Consider the following 6,000-nt stretch of genomic DNA (forward strand, 5'->3'; position numbering starts at 1 on the left):
GTCTCCAAATCAAAAAAAAGTGCAGGGCCAGATGGTTTTAGGGTAGAATTCTACTAGACTTTCAAAGAAGAGTTAATACCAATACTTCCCAAATTATTCCATAAAATAGAGACAAAGAAACATTGCCAATTCATTTTATGAGGCCAAGATTACCCTGATACCCAAACCACATAAACACCCAACAAGAAAGAGAATTACAGACTGATTTTTCATGAATTAGATACAAAAATGTTCAATAAAATACTTGCAAGCCAAATCCAAAAACACATCAAACACCATGATTGAGTAGGCTTCATTCCAGAGATGCAGGATGGTTCAACATATGTAAATCTACCAAATAAACAAATTGAAAGACAGAAATCACGTGATCATCTCATTAGATGCAGAAAAAAGCCTTTGACAAAATCCAACATCCCTTCATGATAAAAGTCCTGGGGAGATTAGGGATATAAGGCACATACCTCAACATAATAAAGGCAGTTTACAGCAAGCCCAACTTAAATGGAGAGAAACTCAAAGCAATTCTACTAAAATCAGGAACAAGACAAGGCTGTCCACTCTCCCCATATCTATTCAATAGAGTGCTTGAAGTCTTAACTAGAACAATAAGACAAAGGAGATCAAAGAAATACAAATTGAAAAGGAAAAAGTCAAAGTATATTTATTTGCAGATGGTATGATAGTATGTATAAGTGACCTGAAAAATTCCACCAGTGAACTCCTACAGCTGAGAAACATTTTCAGCAATGGATCTGAATACAAAATTAACTCACAAAAATCTTTAGCCAAATGACAATTCATCTGAGAAAGAAACCAGGGAAACAACACCTTTCACAATTCCCCAAATAATGTAAAATAGCTTGGGATAACTGTAACTAAGCAGTGAAAGACTTGTATGATAAAAACTTTAAGTAGTTGAAGAAAGAAATTGAAGAAGACATCAGAAGATGGAAAGATCTCCCATGCTCATGGATCAGTAGGATCAACATAGTAAAAATGGCCATCCTACCAAAAACAATCTACAGATTCAACACAATCCCCATCAAATTACAACACAGTTCTTCATAGAACTTGAAAGGACAATTCTCAGCTTCATATGGAAACACACACACACACACACACACACACACACACACACACACACACACACAGAGCTAAAACTATCCCGAATAATAAAAGAAATATTGGAAGTGTTGGATCCCCGATTTCAGCTTATACTACAATGCTATAGTAATAAAAACTGCATGGTATTGGCATAAAAACAGACATGTTGATCAATCAAATTAAAAACCCAGACATTAACCCACATGCCTATGGGCACCTGATACTTTTTATAAAGAGACCAGAAATACACACTGGGAAAAAGTGTTTTCAACAAATGGAGCTAGTCTAACTGGACATTGATATGTAGAAGACTCTAAATAGATCCATATCTATCACCCTGCACAAAACTCAGCTACAGATGGATCAAAGATCTCAACATAAAACCAGATACACCGAACCTGATAGAAGAGAAAGTGGGAAATAGCCTTGAACTCATTGGCACAGGAAAAGACTTTCTGAACAAGACACCATTAACATAGGAACTAAGATCAACAATTAATATAATGGGACCTCGTGAAACTGAAAAGTTACTATACAGCAAAGGATGCTGTCAATCAGACAAAGAGGCAGCCCACAGAATAGGAAAAGATTTTCATTGCCTCCACATCTGATAAAGGGCTAATATCCAAAAAAAAAAAAAAAAAAAAAAAAACTAGGTATCAAGAAAACAAATAACCCAATTTAAAAATATTTAAACAGAATTCTCAACAGAGGAAATTCAAATGGCTGAGAAACATGTAAAAATGTTCAACATCCTTAGCCATCAGGGAATTCAAATCAAAACTACTTTGAGATTTCATCTTATACCTGTCAAAATGACTAAGATCAACAAAACAAGATAGCTCATGCTGTCAAGGATGTGAAGCAAGGGAACACTCATCCATTGCTGGTGGGAGTACAAAAGTACAAACTTGTACAGCCACTGTGGAAGTCAGTGTGGTGGTTCCTCAGGAAGATGGGAATTGATCTACCTCAAGATCCAGATAGACTACTCTCAGGCATATACCCAAAAGATGCTGTATCCTAACACAGAGACACTTGATGCTCTCTTTATCATAGCCAGAAATTGGAAACAACCTAAATGTCTCTCAACAGAAGAATAGATAAAGAAAATATGGTACATTTACACAAAGGAAGATTACTCAGCTGTTAAAAAAATGACATCATGCAATTTGCAGGCAAATGGATGGAACTAGAAAAATCATCCTGAGTGAGGTATCTCAGAACCCAAAGGACAAATATATGTACTTACATTTATATGTGGGTATTAGCTGTGAAGTCAGTGATAACCAAGCTACAATTCACAGAACCACAGATGGCAGGTATTAGAGCAAGGGGCTGGAGGGAACAGACAGATCTCATTAGGAAGGGGAAATAGAAAGATAATTATACATTGAGGATTGGAATGGAAGGATCAAGTGGGAAAGGGTGAGGAGAGGAGGTTGTAGAAGGGAAGACATGGAGAGACAGCTAAAACTAAGTGGCATTTGAGGGATAGTATGGAAACCTAACACAGTAAAGAAATTTCATAAAATATATACATATATGAAGGCAGTCTAAATGAAATTACCAAATAATGGGAAGACAGAGTCCCAACTGGCCATCTCTTGTAACCAAACAAAGATTTCCAGTACGGGATTGGATCACATCTCAACTTTCCAGTGTCGGGTACTCTGCCTGTTATCAAAAGAGTAATGTAAACACCAAGCCAGCCCCAAACCCTTTATCTACAATGCTGTACTGCCTATAAGATATGCTAGAGCAATGATGGCCCAAAGCTTGTGGGCATAACCAACCAATAACTGATTTGACTTAAGGCTCACTCCACAAGATGGAACCCATACCCTACACTGCTTGGATGACCAAGAACCTGAGACTAGATTGCCCAGGGGCCTAGGGTAAAACCAAGTAATACTGGTCTAAAAGAAAGTGGGAAAATGTAGTAATAAAATAATTCTTAATGATATTCTGCTATACTCATAGGTCAGTGTCTTAGTCAGCCATCATCAGAGAAGCTTCCTCCTGTGGCAGATGGGAACAAACATAGAGACCCACAGCCAGACATTAAGCAGAGAGTGAGAGACCTTGGAACAAACAGTCCTAAACGGGATGTCTCCATTAAACCCCTCTCCTCGGAGCTCAGAGAACCCTAAGAAAGAGGAGGTAGAAAGAGTAAAGAACCAAGGGGATGGAGTACACAAGGAGAACAAGGCCCTCTAAATCAACCTGAGCAAGGCTCATATGAACTCACAGAGACTAAAGCGGCATGCACAGGCCTGCACAGGTCTGCATCTGGTCCTCTATGTAGATACTATGGCTTCCAGTTCAGTGTTTTTATGGGAGTCCTGAGTGTGTGAATGAGTGGGTCTCTCATTCTTGTGCCTTCTCTTGGGCCCTTTTCCTTCTGTTTGTTTGTCTTGTCCAACTTCGATGTGACAGTTTTTATTTTATCATATTTTATTTTGTTATACTTTTAAAAAAATGAATTAATTAATTAATGAAAACCTAGCCACTGGGGAAAAGGTTAACAACTGGACTGTCACTTATACCTGCTGGAAGACGGAAAATCAGTTTTCTCCAGCACAGTGACACTGGGTATGTCAATCAACCACTCCAGGACAGGCCTCATGTTCAGGAGTAGTTGACTAATATACAATGGGCTCCACAGTTTTGTGTGTGTGCTTTTATTTAGTTACAGTTTAGTGTTTTGGGTTTTTTGTTCGGTTTGTTTTGTTTTTCTTTTTGGGTGTGGTTTTATTTTGTTTTCTGATTTTGTTGTTATATTGAGTTTTTGATTGCTTTTTGGAAAAGAACTTAAAGTTTGGTGGGTAGGGAGAGGGAGAGGACCTGGAAAGACTTGGAGAAGGGAAGAATATGATCAAAATATATTTAAATTTAAAATTTGTTTTAAATAATAAAAATTAAAAAATAAATGTGAGTTGTAATACATAAATATATATGTACATATATACATATATATTCCTGTCTGCCCTGTAATGAATGCATAATTTTATTTTATAACAACAAATCATCACAAAAAAAATTTCATCACATAGGCCTGGCATGTTGGCACACATCTTTAATTCCAGCACTGGAGAGGAAGAGGCAGGCAGATTCCTGTGAATTTGAGACCAGCCTGGTCTGCAGATTGAGTTCCCAGCCAAGGATACATAGTGAGAGATTGTCTCAAAAACAACAAAAAAAGGCCAATTGTAGAATATAATACCAGAACTATAAGACCAGAAATATGTCTGTACATCTGACAACAGGCTGTAGAGGTTGGATGGATCTGTGTGTTGGCAGGAAGCTGGGACGACGTCCCCCGGAGACCTGGGCCTCTCTCTCAGAGCCCAAGGCTGGAGGACAGCCAATAAAGACACCCACAGGTCACGAAGATCTCTCCAGGGGAGCTGGGTGGTGGTGGCACACACCTTTAACTCCTGATCTATAAGGGCTACATAGAGAAACCTTGTGTTCAGAAAAAGAAAAAAAATCTCTTCAGGGAAGGACATGTGCTGAATAGCTGACTGGTGGCCCATTAAATCCTGTGACCCAGTGACATGTGGCTGTGAGCTCATTTAGACAAGGAAACCATGCAACTGTGAATAGGGATTTCGAATGAGACCATGGAGGGTAAAAGTGGCCTAAATCCACTGACAAAGGTGCTGTGGGATGGTCTGTACATCAAATCTGTTGCTCTGATTGGTCAATAAATAAAACACTGATTGGCCAGTGGCCAGGCAGGAAGTATAGGCAGGACTAACAGAGAGGAGAATTGAGAGAACAGGAAGGTGGGAGGAAACACTGCCAGCCGCCACCATGACAAGCAGCATGTGAAGATGCCGGTAAGCCACGAGCCACGTGGCAAGGTATAGATTAATAGAAATGGATTAATTTAAGATATAAGAACAGTTAGCAAGAAGCCTGCCACGGCCATACAGTTTGTAACCAATGTAAGTCTCTGTGTTTACTTGGTCAGGTCTGAGCGGCTGTGGGACTGGCAGGTGAGAGAGATTTGTCCTGACCGTGGGCCAGGCAGGAAAACTCTAGCTACAAATGGTGCCCAACATGTTGGCAAGAGTTTCCACCTAAAACCTGAGTTAAAAAATTCTAAAACAGAGCTAAAAGCAGTTCCTAGTTGTCTCTTTCAAGATAGCGGTAGCCTACGTGTTTGAGCTACTATCTACTATGGCGGGTTCCTGGTGTGTGAGTTTGACCTACAGTATGGTGGGAATGAGGCCCCTGCAAGTGGCACATTTAGCTGTGTGGTGGATTTAGCCTTTGCTAGTACAAAACAAAAAGAGGTTTCTGAGCTACACGCTGCTTTGATAGAAACATAGACCCACTATTTCTGAGAGTTGATGGCTCCCAGAGCTGGTGGAAAACGTACCACTGCCATGTTGGGAAGCTGAAGTGGGCGGAGCCAGCAGCCATAGCGCCTTTTCAGTCTTAGAATGCTGCAGTTTAAAGCAATAGGCTCAAGGTAATATAAAAAATAAGCCACGTAAAGATGGATACCACAAAGAGAATCTGGATTATGTTCTCTTTGATATTCGTAACTGAAGAAAAACATTTGATTGCAAAAGCTGTTGAGTTATACCAAAATGTATATTTTAAAGGTACCTTGACTTCAAAATTTGGATGTAAGGATATGTTGCTTTGAAAAGGAGGCTCTGCTTTTATTTCCACAGAAAGCCAGAGGCTATGGATTTGTTCCAGATTAAGATACATCAGGTTTGACTAGCCAAGACCCCCTGAAAGGTCTCCTATGACACCAAGGCCCAGATGATCCAACATCCAGAACCGTTTCAAGGCAACTGGCTCAGACGATACACCCTCACGGACTATTCTATAATCCTAAAATTTTCTTTGTGTCCCCATAAGATACAGCGCCCC

Source organism: Peromyscus californicus, unplaced genomic scaffold (assembly GCF_007827085.1).
Source record: "Peromyscus californicus insignis strain IS unplaced genomic scaffold, ASM782708v3 Scaffold_7__1_contigs__length_154581171, whole genome shotgun sequence".
NCBI classification, from domain to species: domain Eukaryota; kingdom Metazoa; phylum Chordata; class Mammalia; order Rodentia; family Cricetidae; genus Peromyscus; species Peromyscus californicus.